We start from the raw sequence: 17737 nt of genomic DNA, 5'->3' as shown, positions 1-17737 counted from the left end.
TTACGTTGACCTAACTCTGTAGCGTAGACCAGCAGTTCCCAACAGGGGGGCTGCAGGGCCCCGTGGCTAAAATCCAGAGCCTGAGCCCCAGCACCTCCCGCAGGGCTAAAGTCAGGAGCCATGGGGCTGAAGCCCTGAGCCCCAGCACCCTTCGCGGGGCTGAAGCCCCGATCCTCGGCACCCCCCGCTGGGCTAAAGCCAGGAGCCGCGGGGCTGAATTCCGGAGCCCTGCGTGCTGATGCTCCCAGCGCGGCAGAAGCCCTTAGCCCATGGGCTGAGTTGGGGGGACATGGGGGTGTCCCCCCCCCCAACTCCATCTCGCCCTGGCCAGGTCGGAGGCAGGAAGCCAGAGCCGGGCAGTGCAGGGCAGCTGCTGCTCTGGTTGGTGCCATGGAGCAGGCAGCTGCAGGGTTCCCTTGTCTCCTCCTGGTGCCCCGGGTTGAAACTGCTCCTCAGCTCCCAGCCCCCTTCTCTCCCGCAGCAGCGCAGAGGCAGCTGGTAAGAGCCTCCTGGATGGGGAGACCCGGCTCCATGGCTGACAGAGCCCCCGGGGAACAGGGACCACAGGGGAGCCCTTCTGGCACAATACCCCTCTCCCTGCACCCTGAGCTACCCCCTGCCCGCACACAGCCCCTAGCTACCCCCTGCCTGCACCCTGAGCTACCCCTGCCTGCACACAGCCCCTAGCTACCACTCTCCCTGCACCCTGAGCTACCCCCACTGGCTGCACACAGCCCCTAGCTACCCCCTCCCTGCACCCTGAGCTACCCCCTGCCTGCACACAGCCCCTAGCTTCCCCCTCCCTGCACCCTGAGTTACCCTCCTGCCCCTAGCTACCACTCTCCCTGCACCCTGAGCTACCCCCTGCCCGCACACAGCCCCTAGATACCCCCTCCCTGCACCCTGAGCTACCCCCTGCCTGCACACAGCCCCTAGCTACCCCCCTCCCTGCACCCTAAGCTACCCCCTACCTGCACATAGCCCCAGGTACCCCCTCTCTGTACCTTGAGCTACCCCCTACCTGCACACAGCCCCAGGTACCCCCTCTCTGTACCCTGAGCTACCCCCACTGGCTGCACACAGCCCCTAGCTACCCCCTCCCTGCACCCTGAGGTACCCCCTGCCCGCACACAGCCCCTAGATACCCCCTCCTTGCACCCTGAGCTACCCTCCTGCCCCTAACTACCCCCCTCCCTGCACCCTGAGCTACCCCTGCCTGCACACAGCCCCTAGCTACCCCCTGCCTGCACCCTGAGCTACCCCCTGCCTGCACACAGCCCCTAGCTACCCCCTCCCTGCACCCTGAGCTACCCCCTGCCTGCACCCAGCCCCTAGCTACCCATTCCCTGCACCCTAAGCTACCCCTGCCTGCACACAGCCCCTAGCTCCCCCCCTCCCTGCACCCTAAGCTCCCCCTGCCTGCACCCTGAGCTGTTTTCAAACTTTTTGAGCTGAGCCTCCCACCTTTGAGTTATAATTTTTGGTTGCGTCCCCGTCCCCCGCCCCAACCCAGACAGGCTGGGTGGCCTGCTGACGTGAGTCAGGGGGTGGAGGTGGCACTCCCTCCCTGGACCGTGCCTTGCGGAGCTGGCTCAAGCCCCACTGGCCCCTGCCCACCCAAACTAGAAGTCAAACTACACCTCTGCCTGGGTCCCCCCCCTCCATGCTGAGCCCTGGTGTTTTTATAGCATGTTGTGGGGGGCCTGAGGAAGAAAAAGGTTGAGGACCCCCTGGTGTAGACCAGGCCTGAGATCCTACATACTTACTCGGGGGCTAGCCCAAGCCTCTGCCTGTACCTGCATGGCCACACTGATATTGTTAGCAGGCTAGCTTGAGCAGAGCTGGAAATTACACCTTCCGCTGCAGTGTAGACATACCCCTAATGTGGCCAGGAATTGAAATAAGTTCTACCAGCATCAGGCACTTTTGTACTGGTATAACTGTCTACACTAGGGCTTTTCCCAGTATAACCACGAGGACCAAAGAAACCATGCCCCTAACTGACATAGTTATACCAGTAAAATATAAATGTAGACTGCCCCTTAAAGTGCGATTTATGTGTGCAGACAAGGCCATAGGTTGGAAATGCCCCACTGGCAGGACTGAGTCGAGGTTCTGAAATACCCTCCAACACAGCGTCTGAATGGTGCTGCAATCCAAGCAGCTCACTGTCAGACCGATTCACCTCTGTTCTGTCCTGCAGTCCCGCTTCGGTCACACAGCTGCGGACGCTTCCTGTGGCCACTGAGCGAGGGGTCCTTTCTGCGCTCGGTACGGACATGCTCAGCACATCACACCCTTTCATTCGGTTCTCCCACTGCTGTCTGTGAGTCACCGTCCATGCACCCACCATCTACCTGGAATCCCCTACCTAACCTGATCCACCACAGCTCTGCCCTCTAGCACACTTCCTGAAATTCACTACTGCCAGCAGGGTTACAAGCCTGGGCCCACCCCTCTTAGGAATGGTACCATTACAAATACACTAGTTCTGTAATCTTCCTACTGAGGATGGATGGTCCAGTGGTCAGGACACTGCTTAGTATATATGGGACTAGTTCGCAGATCTACCACAGCTTCCTGGGTGACCCTGGGCGAGTCATTTAGCCCTGGTCTACACTACGGGGTTAGGTTGAATTTAGTCGCGTTAGGTCGATTTTAAAATGGATGCGTCCACACAACCAACCCTATTCTGTCAACTTAAAGGGCTCTTAAAATCAACTTCTGTACTCCTCCCCGGCGAGGGGAGTAGTGCTAAAATTGACCTTGCTGGGTTGAATTTGGGGTAGTGCGGACGCAAATCGACGGCATTGCCCTCCAGGAGCTATCCCAGAGTGCTCCAATGTGACTGCTCTGGACAGCACTTTGAACTCCGATGCACTAGCCAGGTACACAGGAAAAGCCCCGGGAAATTTTGAATTTCATTTCCTGTTTGGTCAGTGTGGCGAGCTCAGCAGCACAGGTGACCATGCAGTCCCCCCAGAATCGCAAACGATCTCCAGCATGGACTGAGAGGGAGACACTGGATCTGATTGCTTAATGGGGAGAAGAATCTGTGCAGGCCGAACTCCGATCAAAAAGAAGAAATGCAAATATATTTGCCAAAATCTCACAGGTCATGATGGAGAGAGGCTACAACAGGGACACACAGCAGTGCTGCGTGAAAGTCAAGGAGCTCAGGCAAGCCTACCAAAAGACAAAGGAGGCAAACGGGTGCTCCGGGTCAGACCCCCATACATGCCGCTTCTATGATCAGCTGCATGCCATTCTAGGGGGGGACCCTACCACTACCCCACCACTATCCATGGACACCTGCAAGGGGGGAGTCTCACGCAACAGGAAGGAAGATTTTATGGATGAGGAAGAGGAGGAGGAGGAGAAGAAGGAGAATGCACAGCAGGCAGGCGGCGAATCCATTCTCCCCGGCAGCCAGGACCTTTTCATCACCCTGGAGCCAATACCCTCCGAAGGCGGGATCCCTGACCCTGAAGCCGGAGAAGGCAGCTCTGGTAAGTGCACATTTGTAACTACAGTACAGGGTTTAAAAACAATAATGTTTCATGTCTGATTTGCCCTGAAGAATTGGGATGCATTCGCAGCCAGTACAGCTACTGGAAAAGTCTGTTCACATGTCTGGGGATGGAGCGGGAATCCTCCAGGGACATCTCCATGAAGCTCTCCTGGAGGTACTCTGAAAGCCTTTGCAGAAGGTTTCTGGGGCGGGCTGCCTTATTTCGTCCTCCATGGTAGGACACTTTACCACAGCAAGCCAGTAGCACGTAATCTGGAATCATTGCAGCACAAAGCATGGCAGCGAATGGTTCTGGGTTTTGGTCACATTCAAGCAACATTCGGTCTATATCTTTCTGTGTTAGCCTCAGGAGAGTGATATCATTCATGGTCACCTGGCTGAAATAGGGGAATTTTTGTAAGGGAACAGTAAAAGGACCCCATTCATGCTGGGCTGTTTGCGCTTGGCTAAAGGGATCATCCTGGAGAATAGCCATGCGGCGGTGGGAGGGGTGAAGGAATCATCCCAGAGAATAGCCACGTGGTGGGGTGAGGGAGGTGTGTGCTGCGCATCCACCCGAAAACCACAGCCCCTCCTTTTAAATGTGAAACCCAACCCATTGCTTGCTATGGGAAAGGATGGCGCTGCAGTTTGAAACCATTCCCACATGTTATGCATAAGAAGCCAACCCCGCGTACCCTGTTCCTTACCATAGCTGCCTGGAACCCGAATTCTGTTGCCCAGCCGTGTGTGATGTGTCACCATACTGGCAGGCAGTCAATATAAAAGGCAAAATGCGACCTTGTACCTAAAGCACACGTGCTGTCTGCTGTGAATTGCTTGATTCACTGTGAAAGTGTCTCCCTTTTGTTCTCAGAAATGTATCATATTAAAATTTTACTCTCCCTTTTTATCTCCCCCCCAGATGCAAATGTTTCTATGCTCCCCCTATCATCTCTGTCCCTGAGGTTATCGCAGATTAGAAGGCGAAAAAAACACAATTGCGATGACATGTTTTCTGAGCTCATGCAGTCCTCCCAGACTGATAGGGCACAGCTGAATGCATGGAGGCATTCAGTGTTAGAGGCCAGGAAAGCATTACATGAGCTCCATGAAGAGCGGAGGCAGGAGCGCAAAAAGCGGAGGCAGGAGGTGATGCTAAGGCTAATGGGGGAGCAAACGGACATGATGAAGCATCTGGAGCAGCTGCAGGAAAGCCAACAGGAGCACAGACCCCCGCTGCACCCATTGTATTACTGCCTGACCTCCTCCCCAAGTTCCATATCCTCCTCACCCAGACGCCCAAAAACATGGGGGGGAGGCTCTGGGCACCAAGCCACTCCACTCCAGAGGATGGCCCAAGCAACAGAAGGCTGTCATTCAAACGGTTTGATTTGTGCTGTGGCTACAAAAAGCAATGTGGCCTTGTCCTTCCCTCCTCCACCACCCCACCCCACATGGGCTACCTTGTCAGTTATCTCACTTTTTTTTAATGAATAAAGAAAGAATGCATGGTTTCAAAACAATAGTTACTTTATTTTGAAGGAGGGAGAGAGGGTGGTTTGGTTACAGGGAATTAAAATCAACCAAGGGGGGCAGGTTTGCATCAAGGAGAAACACACACAATGGTCACATCGTAGCCTGGCCAGTCATGAAACTGGTTTTCAAAGCCTCTCTGATGCGCAGTGCACCCAGCTGTGCTCTTCTAACTGCCCTGGTGTCTGGCTGCTCAAAATTGGACACCAGGCAATTTGCCTCAACCTCCCACCCCATTATAAACGTCTCCCCCTTACTCTCACAGATATTATGGAGCACACAGCAAGCAGCAATAACAATGGGAATGTTGGTTGCGCTGAGGTCTGACCTAGTCAGCAAACAGCGCCAGCGAGCTTTTAAATGTCCAAAGGCACATTCTACCACTGTAGCTCACGAAAGCTTATGCTCAAATAAATTTGTTAGTCTCTAAGGTGCCATAAGTCCTCCTTTTCTTTCTACCACCATTCTGCCCTTGCTCAGCCTATAGTTGAACTGCTCCTTACTACTGTCCAGGCTGCCTATGTAAGGCTTCATGAGCCATGGGAGCAAGGGGTAGGCTGTGTCCCCAAGGATAACTATTGGCATTTCAACATCCCCAATGGTAATTTTGTGGTCTGGGAAGTAAGTCCCTTCTTGCAGCTGCTCGAACAGCCCGGAGTTCCTAAATATGCGAGCATCATGCACCTTTCCGGCCATCCCACGTTGATGTCGGTGAAACGTTCCTTGTGATCCACCAGTGCTTGCAGCACCATTGAGAAGTACCCCTTGCGGTTTATGTACTGGTTGGCAAGGTGATCCAGTGCCAAGAAGGGGATATGCATTCTGTCTATCGCCCCACCACAATTAGGGAACCCCATTGCCGCAAAGTATTCAGTATGACCTGCACATTTCCCAGAGTCACTACCCTTGATAACAGAACGTCAATGATTGCATTGGCTACTTGGATCACAGCAGCCCACACAGTAGATTTGCCCACTCCATATTGATTCCCGACTGACTGGCAGCAGTCAGGCATTGCAAGTTTCCACAGGGCTATTGCCACTTGCTTCTCAACTGCCAGGGCAGCTCTGATCTTGGTATTCCTGCATTTCAGGGTGGGGGAAAGCAACTCAAGAGTTCCAGGAAAGTGGCCTTATGCATGCGAAAGTTTCGCAGCCACTGTGAATCATCCCATACCTGCAACACTATGTGGTCCCACCAGTCCATGCTTGTTTGCCGGGCCCAGAATCGGCATTCCACTGTATCAACCAGCCCCACTGCTGCCATGATGTCCCAATTGCCACAGCCCATGCTTTCAGGAACGTCTGTGTCCATGTCCTCATCAAAAATCCTCCTTGTGCTGGCATCTCTTAGCCTGGTTCTGCATATACTCCAGGATAATGCGCAAGGTGTTTACAATGCTCACAACAACAGCGGTGACGGTGAGCTGAGTGGGTTCCAAGCTTGCTGTGGTATGGCATCTGCAGGAGAGCAGGAGAGCAGAGTTGCAGCAGAAGCGGTGGATGACGACAGTTAGCAGCACCCAGGAGGACCAGAACAGATCCCCCAAGCTGCAGGAGAGCAGAGTTGCAGCGGAAGCGGTGGATGATGATGGTTAGCAGTTGTAATGCACCATATGCTGACAGCAGCATCCAGGACACAACAGCAGCAGTGATGGTGAGCTGAGCTGAGCTGAGCGGGCTCCATGCTTGCTGTGGTATGGTGTCTGCACAGAAAAAAGGCATGAAACAATTATCTGCCATTGCTTTCATGGAGGGAGGGGCGACTGACGACATGTACCCAAAACCACCTGCGACAATGTTTTTGCCCCATCAGGCATTGGGAGCTTAACCTGGAATTCCAATGGGCGGTGGAGACTGTGGGAACTGTGGGATAGCTACCCACATTGCACCGCTCCGTAAGTCGATGCTAGCCACGACAGTGAGGACGCACTCCGCCTACTTAATGCGCTTAGTGTGGACATACGCAATCGACTGTAAAAAATTGATTTCTAAAAATTAACTTCTATAAAATCAACCTAATTTCGTAGTGTAGACATACCCTTAGGCCTGAGTTTCTGTACTGATTTCACTATTTTGATCTGGGGCATGATTTTGATCTGGATAGATTTAAATCAGTACAACCTCTAATGCATTAGCTGCACTAGACTAAAGGGTACTTATATCAGGATAGCTTACTCCTAGACATTTCAGGACATGAGCTTTATATCACATCCCGAACTGACATCTTTATACCAGCCTAAAACGGTGTGCAGATCAGGCCTAAACTGATATAGTTAAAGCAATACAAAAACAGATGTCCATGGCTCAGTTCCCCACGTGTCTATCAACCAGGAGTGCGGTCAGGATAAACACAGTAGATTGTGAGTCACTTAGTTACTTTGGTAATGGGGGACCAAGAGGGAGCGTTAGTAATGAAAGCAACTGTATGATCTTATTGCTGTTTCCCTGAGCTTCCCTTTCCAAACTTGCATCCATCTTTTTCTAGAGGTGCTCAGCTCCCATGGTGACAGAGACTCGATTAAAACCTAGGTGGACAGATTGGCTCTCATCTTTTAGACTGTGCACTCTTAGGGCAAGAACATTGTGTCCCTTCTCTGTAATGTGCCCTACACATTCAGGGGGCTTTATAAATAATAATCTCGTTAGCTGTATCTAGAATGGGAAGTTCCACCTCCTATTTTACCAATACCAGTAGCCTCAGTGAGGCTGTAGTGTAGACAGGGTGCATGCATTTCCTCCCTGTGGTATCTAACCTACAGAGCTGTAAAAATGCCCTAGCCCTTTTTGTGTTACTTTTCCCACCGCTGTAACCAGCAATGGATAACGATGGGGTCTGATCTTTTTCCTAGAAAAGATCCTGATGAAAGCACTTACAATCCAAACTGGGCCCAGCAGTGGAGTCACTTGACTCAAGTCACAGGGACAGGGCTGCCACTAGAACTCTCCTGACTCCTATATGCAGAACTCCTAGTGCAGTGACTACACCACACTGCACTTACACCTCCCAGCTGCTCTGCCTGTCACTAGTGCTAGCAGCCAATGGGAGCCCAAGAGCATTCTCATTGGCCGATGGCACCGTGACCCACTCCTCAAAGCCCTAGGATGCTGTCATCTTGAAATACCCCTGGCTGTTTACAAGCCAGTCATCAAGGTGGATTATAAACTGTCTAGGGCAGGGCCAGGTTCCTTTTATGTCCTACCTAGTGCAGAGCATATTGTCTGCACTTAAATAACAACAATAAACAATAATCAAGCTGCCCACACTCCATGCCATCTGCCACTATTTATTTCAACTAGTTACCATTCCTCCATGCTGTTCATCTCAAACACTCCCCGGGCCCCAGGATTTCTATGGTGTTACTTGATGTGCCCCATTTCTCTCCCTGTACGCTAGTCCTAGCATTCCGATGCCAGCTGGTGTGTACAAAGAACACAGGTGCCAACCTGCCCTATTCCTGCCAGGTACCCATTACTTTTTAAACACTTTTCTCTTTCTGTCCTCATGTTATAATAAAGACCAGCTGCTCCCAAGGCTTTTCAGAGGGAGCTAAATCTGTGCCCATTTCCCCTCCCAAACACCCCTATTAATTGCCATTCAATGTTTGGCGTCTGTGCCAGCCATACGGGCACCCCTGAGGAGTTTATGGAGCGATGCTGCCAAGTTCGGATGGGCTCTTCCTTACCCCTTCAACGCTCCTTTGCCTCTCACCTTTCCACCTCAGGCCTAAAGTCACTCATTAACTCCTCAATCACTTAAGTCCGGAGCCCAATCTCCCCCTACCCTCAGGAGGTCAGAAAGCAAACAGGGAGCTCTCAGGGGGCCATGATCTCCCAGCTCCGCAGTACACACAAAATGAATGAGCAAACAGACCCGGGGAAAACATTTGATCAATCCCATCATGGCTGTGGCATGGGGGGAGGCTCTCAGAAAGCTTGGGTAAGTCACTTTGATTCCCATGTCTCTGAACCTCTGGCTGCAAACCTGGTCCAGTTGTCACATGTGGACAGCTTCTCATGAGCTTTCTGTCACCTTCCATTTAGCACAGAACTTTTCAAACTGAGGCGTCCCCGACAGTTTAAAAACCATCTCAGCCTGCCAGGAGCCGGTGGATCAGAAGTCGGTGGGAGCTGTGCGGCCCACTTGGGCCCCTGGCTCTCCACACTGTGAGAGCTGGTTGGCCCCCTAGCAGCCCTCCCTGTCACGTTCCCTTAGCCGGGCTGCCCCTGCACTTCCGGGCACTCCCCTGGCAAGGCAGGTGGCAGAAATCTGAGGTGCGCCCCCAACATGCTCTTGCCTCTCCGACGGCGCCCAGTGCCAGCCAGTGATGCCCCGGGGCTGGCCCTGGCCTGGCTGCCGTGAGATGCCCCCCGAGGTGTTCATTTACTGCTGCCCTGGCACTCCTGGCTCTGCGGCTGCTCCCCAGTCCAGAGGCGACATGTGGGGTGGTCACATGCCCCCTCCTGAACCTTTAAATTGTGTCCCCACACCCCCCATCAAGAGTTATTCATCAGTCAACCTGGCTACCGCCTGTTGAGGGGGGTGGATTAACTACAGTGACGAGAAAAACCCTTCCCCTGCTGAAGCAAGTGTCTTCACTACAGCAGTGCAGCTGCCGCTGCAGTGTAGCCACAGTCTAAACGAACAGGACCAACAAAGGGTGGGAGGGGAAACCGAGGCACACAGGTTCAGTGACTGCCTTGCCCAAACTCACACAGCAGGTCAGGGTAGGCTCTCGTAGCGGCTGACCTTTTAAACACTGTACAGAGACCTGCTCTCAGTAAATATGCCCAAGTCCTCCCTCCACTACAGCTCCCCACGCCTGTTGCTATCACCAGTGGGGAGTTACGGATTCCAGTAGGCCCAGAGTGGACAAGACCCTAAGGATGCTGCAGCCCAGCCAGTGTCCCTCTCCAATATCCCTTTTCAGGTGCCCCTTGACCCAGCTGGTTGATTGTTTCTTCAATTGCCTGGTCTTAAGGGCATTCGCATTTCAATGAGCCTCATTAGGCTTTGCACTGAGGTAGACAGGGTGTGGGAGGTGCTATTGTTTACTGGAGACTGTTTTCTGCAAAGCTGGGCTCAAGACAGTAGCCTGCTGGTTTCATCAAGAGGACCCTGAAGAAGCAGCAACATCCTTTAAAGAAAATCCAGCCTGAAGATTTATATTCTGTGCCACCCTGGAACCCTGGGAAAAGATTGAATCTTCATGGCTCTTTACCAACATGCTTTGGAAAAGACCCTCCTTCTGCCCTCTCCTCTGAACAGGAAACTCTGACACGTCCACCGGTGAACATGCCACTCAGCGAGAGTCTACAGAAGCACAAGCCCTGCCCCAACTCTAGCTCATATTCTCCATCACTCAGTAACAAAGGTGCAGCTCAGCTTGCCTTTGTGACACTCCTTATATTTTCTCATCCGACTGAGATTCCTGTCTTCTTCCCCTTGCCCGTGCAGCACGTAGACACCCGGCTTTTGGAGCTGATCATTTTCAAAGGCATAATTGGCAGCTGGGTGCCTGGATGACATTTTCAACAGCTCTAAGTGACTTAGGACCCTAAATCCCATTGCAAGTCAATGAGGTATGCGTTAAACATCTCCTTCAAAGTGCCTAGGACCCTGAACTGAATTATAGGAGTGCCTACAGGGTCCACGTAACGGGTTATTAATAATAAGCAAAAGCTCTCAACCTAGCCACTTTGGGTCAGATTTTTAGAGGTATTTAGGCACCTAAAATGCAGATAGGCCGCCACTGAGATTTTCAAAAGCTTCTTCCTTCCTACCTAGATTTTCCCATCCTACCTTCTGTCAAAAGTTCTGCTGGCTGGAGCTCACGTGATTGTGGTAAGGGCTGGGTAGACCTCAGGAGGCTGTTGCCACGGCTAGTCAGACAGACATCTTTGGGTGGCTGAAAATTTCGCCTCTAATTTTTCTCCAGGTCTGATTCAATTTAGAAAACAAAATAGCTGGGGGAGGGTCGTTTGCCAGCTAAAGAGAAAACCAGTGCCGTGATTAGAAACATGGGGCTGTGCCCGCTACAAGAGGTGGTTCGGGGGGACTTACGGCCTTGTCCACACACCAAAATTGTGCTGCTTCAGCTACAGGGGTATTGTTACAGCAGTACAATCCCCTGGTGTGGGTGCAGTTATACCAGTATAAATGTGCTTATTCACGAAAGTACCTTTATACCCGTATGATTCTGAGACCTACGGACAGATTTCACAACGCAGGACAGATAGGGGCCGTGACCGGGACACACTGCAGTGCAGGGTCAAAGGGAAGGAGCTGTGGAACGCCTGCCACAAGGCGCGGGAGGCAAACCACCGCTCCGGTGCCGCACCCAGGAGCTGCTGCTTCTACAAAGAGCTGGACGTGATACTCGGTGGCAACCCCACCTCCACGGCGAAGGCCACTGTGGATACTTCAGTGGCTCATGTGCCAGTCAAGAGTGGACCGAGTCAGGAGGAGGAAATCTTGGACAAGGATGTGGAGGGGGAGGGGACCCAGAGGCAGAGGACGACTCGGAGGTCAGAGATGCATGCAGCCAGGAGCTCTTCTCTACCCCGGAGGAGGCTAGCCAGTCACAACAGTCGGAGCTTGGCGAAGGGCAAACAGGAGAGGAGGCCCTTGGTAAGTGGCTTTGATTTTGAGAATCGTTGAGGCGAGTTGTCGGAGGCAGGAGGGTTGCAGAAAGCAGGCTTGTGTCTGTATGATGTATGTACCACCTAGTCTGAGCGGTGGAACAGGGTGTTGATGGACTCCCTCACTTCATGGGAATCAGCCTCAGAGATCTCCATGAAACTCTCATGGAGATACTGGGCAATCCACTGCTGCAGGTTCTTTGGCAGAGCTGCTTTGTTTCTTGCCCCATTAAGGGTAACTTTCCCGCACCACTCTGCTGTCACTGGGAGGGGGGGACAGGATCATTGCTGCACACAGGTGAGCCGCATAAGGGCCAGGGCAGAAGCCACAGTCTTGGAGAAGACCCTCCCTTGAATCCCTGCTCACCCTCACCAGCGAGATATCTTCCATAATTAACACAGCCTGTGGAAAATGTGGGGACAGTAATGATTATAAGGCCCCCCTACAGTGCAGGCTCTCCCCAAGAGCCATGTGCCCAGTGTACAGTATGGACCTGGAACACTGATTTCCCCTGCCCCTGCGGCTACTCACCATTTTGGGGGTCTTGTGGCTCACGTATGCTTGCCTGGGGTCAGCCAGTTAGTGACAGGTATGTGAATAGTGGCTGTGTTTTAAATCACTGAATCAGTGGTCTCTGTGTTGCAAACAATACTGCTTCTGTAAAATGCTGCATTTTGGCTTCACAGATATGACCTTGGGAGCCCAGCCTGCCTCTTTCTTATCGCCAGCTGAACTGCTTTACAGAATTAGAAAGCAGCCACAAAGAACTAAAGAGGACTTTCTGCATGAGGTTATGATGCACTCCGTGGCTGAAAAACAAGAACTGAAGGAGTGGCGGGACAGTGAGAAGAGGGACCAAAAGGACAACACGGCATGCAAGAACGAAGCCACTGAGCGGCTCTTAAATGTTATGGTGCGCCAAGTGGACACGCTCCAGGCACTAATAGCACTGCAAACCGAGCAGCTCCACACCCGCCCTCCCCTGCAGCTGCTGTCGCAAAACTCTTTCCCATGCGCCCCCCAGACACCGCCAACACACTCTTATCAACCTTCTGGCTCCAGTCTGTACCTGCTGCATTCCACTCCTGCCCATCACAGTCCAGCCCTGCAGACTCCCAGGACCCACTGCACTCAAAACCCGTTCCTCTGCAGTTTAGCCCTGCTGAAGTACAGTACCCGCTGCACTGTACTCCAGAGGACAAGGTTGCATATGATACCTGGACGTACACAAATTTTAACTGTCCCGGGACCCCACCTCCTCCTGGAACCCTCCCTTCCCCCATCGCCCACAGTGTTTTTTTGTTTGTCTCTCTCCTCCAGTTGTTGCTTTTTAATAAAAGAATTGTTTTGGTTTGAAAGCAATCTTTATTCCATTAATTGAAAGCAAACAGAGCCCTGCAAACCAACAGGCAATATTCTTAAACCTTCATAGTGCATCGTCTGCACCAATCACAGTCACCTCCTGGCATTACAAGCACTGCACTCCTGAGCATAGCAACAAATATTAGTGAATTTCAGCTTCAAATTGCTGCCTCAAGGCATCCCTGATCCTTATGGCTCCGCGCTGCACCCCTCTAATAGCCCTAGTTTCTGGCTGTTGAAATTCAGCCTCCAGGCACTGACCTCAGCGGTCCAGCCCTGAATGAAGCTTTGACCCTTCCCTTCACAAATATTATGGAGCGTAGAGCACGCGGCTATAAGCATAGGAATATGGTCATCGGCCAGGTCCAGCCTCCCATATAGGCAGCACCAGCGGGCTTTTAAATGGTCAAAAGCACACTCCACAGTCATTCTGCACGTGCTCATCCTGTTGTTGAACCACTCCTTGCTGCTGTCAAGGCGCCCCGTGTATAGCTTCATAAGCCATGGCATTAAGGCAGAGTCTCTGAGGATCACAATGGGCATTTCGACTTCCCCTACAGTGATCTTCTGGACCGTGAAGAAAGTTCCTGCTTGCAGCTTCCTGAACAGGCCAGTGTTCCGAAAGATGTGTGTGTCATGTATCTTTCCAGACCAGCCTGCGTTAATGTCCACGAAACACCCATGGTGATCCATAAGCACCTGGAGAACCATAGAGAAATACCCCTTCCAATTAATGTACTTGGTGGCCTTGTGCCAGAATTGGAATATGCATCTGTTACCCCTCCGCAGTTAGGGAAGCCCATTTGTGCAAAGCCATCCACAATGTCACGCACGTTGCCCAGAGTCACGGTCTTTCGGAGCAGGATGCAATTAACAGCCCTGACACTTCTGTCAACATGAGTCCAGCGGTCAACTTTCCCACTCCAAACTGGTTAGCGACCAATCAGTAGCAGTCTGGAGTATCCAGCTTCCACAGTGCAATTGCCACGTGCTTCTCCAGTGACAGGGCAGCTCTCATTCTCGTGTCCTTGCACCACAGGGCTGGGGCGAGCTCATCGCACAGTCCCACGAATGTGGCTTTCCTCATGCCAAAGTTCTGCAGCCACTGCTCGTCATCCCAGACGTGCATGACGATGTGATCCCACCACTCAGTGCTTGTTTCCCGAGCCCAAAAGCGGCGTTCCACTGTGGTCAGCACAAGCAATCTCGTGTCTAGCTACTACGCGTGGCGAGATCAATGTCGAACTCCTCTTGCCTTTGTAGTTTAAGGAATAACTCCACTGCCAATCACGACGTGTGGGTCAGAGCAAGCAGCATACTGGTCAGCAGTGCCGGATCCATGCCTGCAGCCCGAAGAGGCAGAGCGCGCAGTGCACAAACCGTTGAAAGATGGCGCCAAATGCGGACGGAAGCACAGGGACTGCTGGGATGCGAAGCAACGCATCACGGGGCATTGGGACAGGACCCAGGATGCCCCGCGATCCCCTCCATCTTCCCACAAGTCTTAGAGGCAGAAGAGGAAGAGGTGCTCAGTGCGATAGCTGCCCAGAGTGCACCGCTCCGAATACCGCCACAAGTGTGAACACGCGATTGCGCAGGCAGCTGACAGTGTGAACACACAACAGCGGTTTCCCTTCAGCGCTCTCTGAGCGGCACCGTAACTGCCGGTGCTGTAACTCTGCCAGTGTAGACATACCCTAAGCCAGTGGTTCTCAAAGCCGGTCCGCCGCTTGTTCAGGGAAAGCCCCGGGCGGGCCGGGCCGGTTTGTTTACCTGCCGCGTCCGCAGGTTCGGCTGATCGCGGCTCCCACTGGCTGTGGTTCGCCACTCCAGGCCAATGGGCGCTGCGGGAAGGGCGGCCAGCATGTCCCTTGGCCCGCGCCGCTTCCCGCAGTGCCCATTGGCCTGGAGTGGCGAACCACAGCCAGTGGGAGCCGCGATCAGCCGAACCTGCGGACGCGGCAGGTAAACAAACCGGCCCGGCCCGCCCGGGGCTTTCCCTGCACACCAACCACTGCCCTAAGCTACCGCACTACAGCTGTGCTGCTGTAGCACCGTAGGGTAACGGCTTCCTATGCTGGCCGAAGGGGTTTTTCCATCACTTTGCTAACCCATCTCTCTGAGAGGCAGTACCTCGGTCAACAGAAGAAGAGAACAACCACCCCCCACTTGAGAGACAAGCTGTCCTCGTTACAACACAACTTTATGTTTCAGGCCTTTACATTTCTAGGGACTTTTTTTTTGTGATGCGATGCAACAGCTGGAATTTCCTTCTCTCCCCTCTGCTGGTCACCGCCCATCACCGCCCTCCCTGACTCATTAGGACTCCTCAGGAGAAGGCTTTTGCTATCTTCTGGTTCCCCTTCCAGACCTTCTCCGTGTAGCCCTCAGTGAATCACTCAGCACCTTCCCCACACCCAGACTGACCAGTCAGCAGCACATTCAGGACAATCAACTCAGTTTGCACATCCCTAGGCAGCCAAACTCCAGACTAGGGGCCGGGCCTCGATCTTGTTCCCACTGAAACCAATGGCAAAACCCCACTGTCCTCAAAAGTGCAGGGTTGGCTTTACATGAGCTGCTGCCCTGAACAAGCTTTGAACCAGACCTTCAGAAACAGCTGCAAGTTTACGGCTTGTCCACTTTTACTCTTTCCCTAATGAGCCCGATCCTGCCAGGTGTTGGGCGCCACAGACGGAGGGGAGCAACATTGTGCAGGATTAGGCCCCAAACCACTGAGGTCAGACTCACGCTGCTGCTGCTGTGGTCAGCCCCCTCAATCTAAACTGAGCTCTAAACAGCCCGCTACAGTTCTGAGATGTCCCAGTGGCTGTACCATGCAGGGAACTCAGACCATCGCTGGTTCCCTTTTTTGCTGAGTGGCAGGAAGGTGGCAAATGATAATGTAACAAAACCTCTGACCATCCAGGACTTCAACATTGTTGCTATGCTGGCCACTGGACACCTAGTACAAGAGCAGGGACAGAATCCCAGGCCTCCTGGTTCAAAGGGTACAAGCAATTTAGGCCCAGATCCTCAAAGTTATATAGGCACAATGGGAGTTAGGCGCCTGACCCGAAGATCTGGGCCCTGGGCTAAAGGAGAACTTCTGCTTGCATAGCAGAATAGTATTGTGTGGAGATGGTCTTGTATCTTGGTAGATGAGGTTATGACGATCCATGTGCGTAGCCTGTCAAAACATACGTCTTCCTTTGGGCTGCTCTGCACTGGAGAGTTACACTGGCAGAGCTACGTCTCTCAGGTGTGTGAAAAATCCACACCCCTGTGAGATGCAATTAAACCGACCTAACCATGGTACAGACAGTACTAGGTCAACGGAAGAATTCTTCAGTCAATATCTTTGGGAGGTGGGTTAACTACACCAACAAGAGACACCCCTCCATGCCCGCCATCGCTGTAGTAAGTGTCTACACTGAGGTGCTTCAGCAACACAGCGGCAGCGGGGCCGCTGTAGCGTTTTAAGCGTAGATATGGCCTTAATCTGACTGCTGTCGCAAGGCATAGCAAAACTTGCAGTGATCGCTTCACCTTTGGGCCTCTATTTATTTTTTTATTAAGCTACCATAAGAGAATGCCCATTCAATACTCTGGGGGCCCTTGATAATCTTTTAAAAATATCGCAGCAATTAAACAGACTCATCATTTACCCCAGTAACAAATCAAATAACCCAGGGACAGCATAACTAGAATGAATCAGCCCCTCCACGCCATCCCCATCGGAGTGCAACACCAAAGCTCGCCAGTCCTACCCACCTCCTCCTGGGGCAGGGAGAGAATGTGGGCATTGCAGGTCCCGTGACGGCTGTCACAGATCTCCGGCCGAAGTGAGATCCAAAGGTCTCATATCCACATTCCATTCCGTAATCCTGTCAAACATCCATGGCTAACAAGTGCCTACTCTTGAGTCTTTACAAAAAGAAAATCATCTCCACCCCAGCTTTGCTAATGACTCCCTGCCACTGGTCTTTCTTTTCAAAAGTCCTTTAATTTTAATTCAATCCAGTGATGTACACAGAGCTCTGATTTTCCATGTTAATGGATAAAAAGTGACAAAGCTAATCCCCGAAGGCCAGGTTTTTACTATTCAGTTAAAGAAAAAGGTCTGTTTTTATAGAGAGAGATTTTTCTCAACTTTCTTTTGCAAGATTCTGTCCCTGAATTTGTTGTTGAGAAGTTAGGCCTTGCTCCTGAAACACAGCAACCTGCTGCTCCACCCAGCTCCCCAGTGACATCAAAAGAGTCGCATGGATTCCCTTGCAGGGTTGGGGCCTTCATAGGCCTAGAGATGCAGGAAGCTGTGTGATGCAGTTTTGCTTCTCCTGCTTTAAATGCCTTGCTGCTGCAAACAGTTATGCATGGGCTTCATTTTAAGCACATGGGTAATGGTCTTGAAGTCAGGGGGACTGCTGCAGGGCTTAAAATGAAGCATGTGCATTCCTGAATCGGGGCCTGAAGGAGACCGCCTCCTCCCAACCGAGAAGCGATGGGAGGAAAATCTGGGCTGAAAAATTTGGAGCATGCTTTGGGAAGAAATGCTTTCCATTAAAAACAACCCAATAGATACAGCTTGAAAATTGCCCACGACTTGCATAAACTAAGCACCAAAAACACAGGTATTATTGGAACCTTGTGAGCTCCTCCTCTCAAGCTAGTTTACATGGGTTG

This window comes from Chelonia mydas, chromosome 13 (assembly GCF_015237465.2).
Source record: "Chelonia mydas isolate rCheMyd1 chromosome 13, rCheMyd1.pri.v2, whole genome shotgun sequence".
Taxonomy (NCBI): Eukaryota; Metazoa; Chordata; order Testudines; family Cheloniidae; genus Chelonia; species Chelonia mydas.
The sequence above is the reverse complement of the archived record's forward strand: the minus strand, read 5'-3'. Positions refer to the sequence as shown.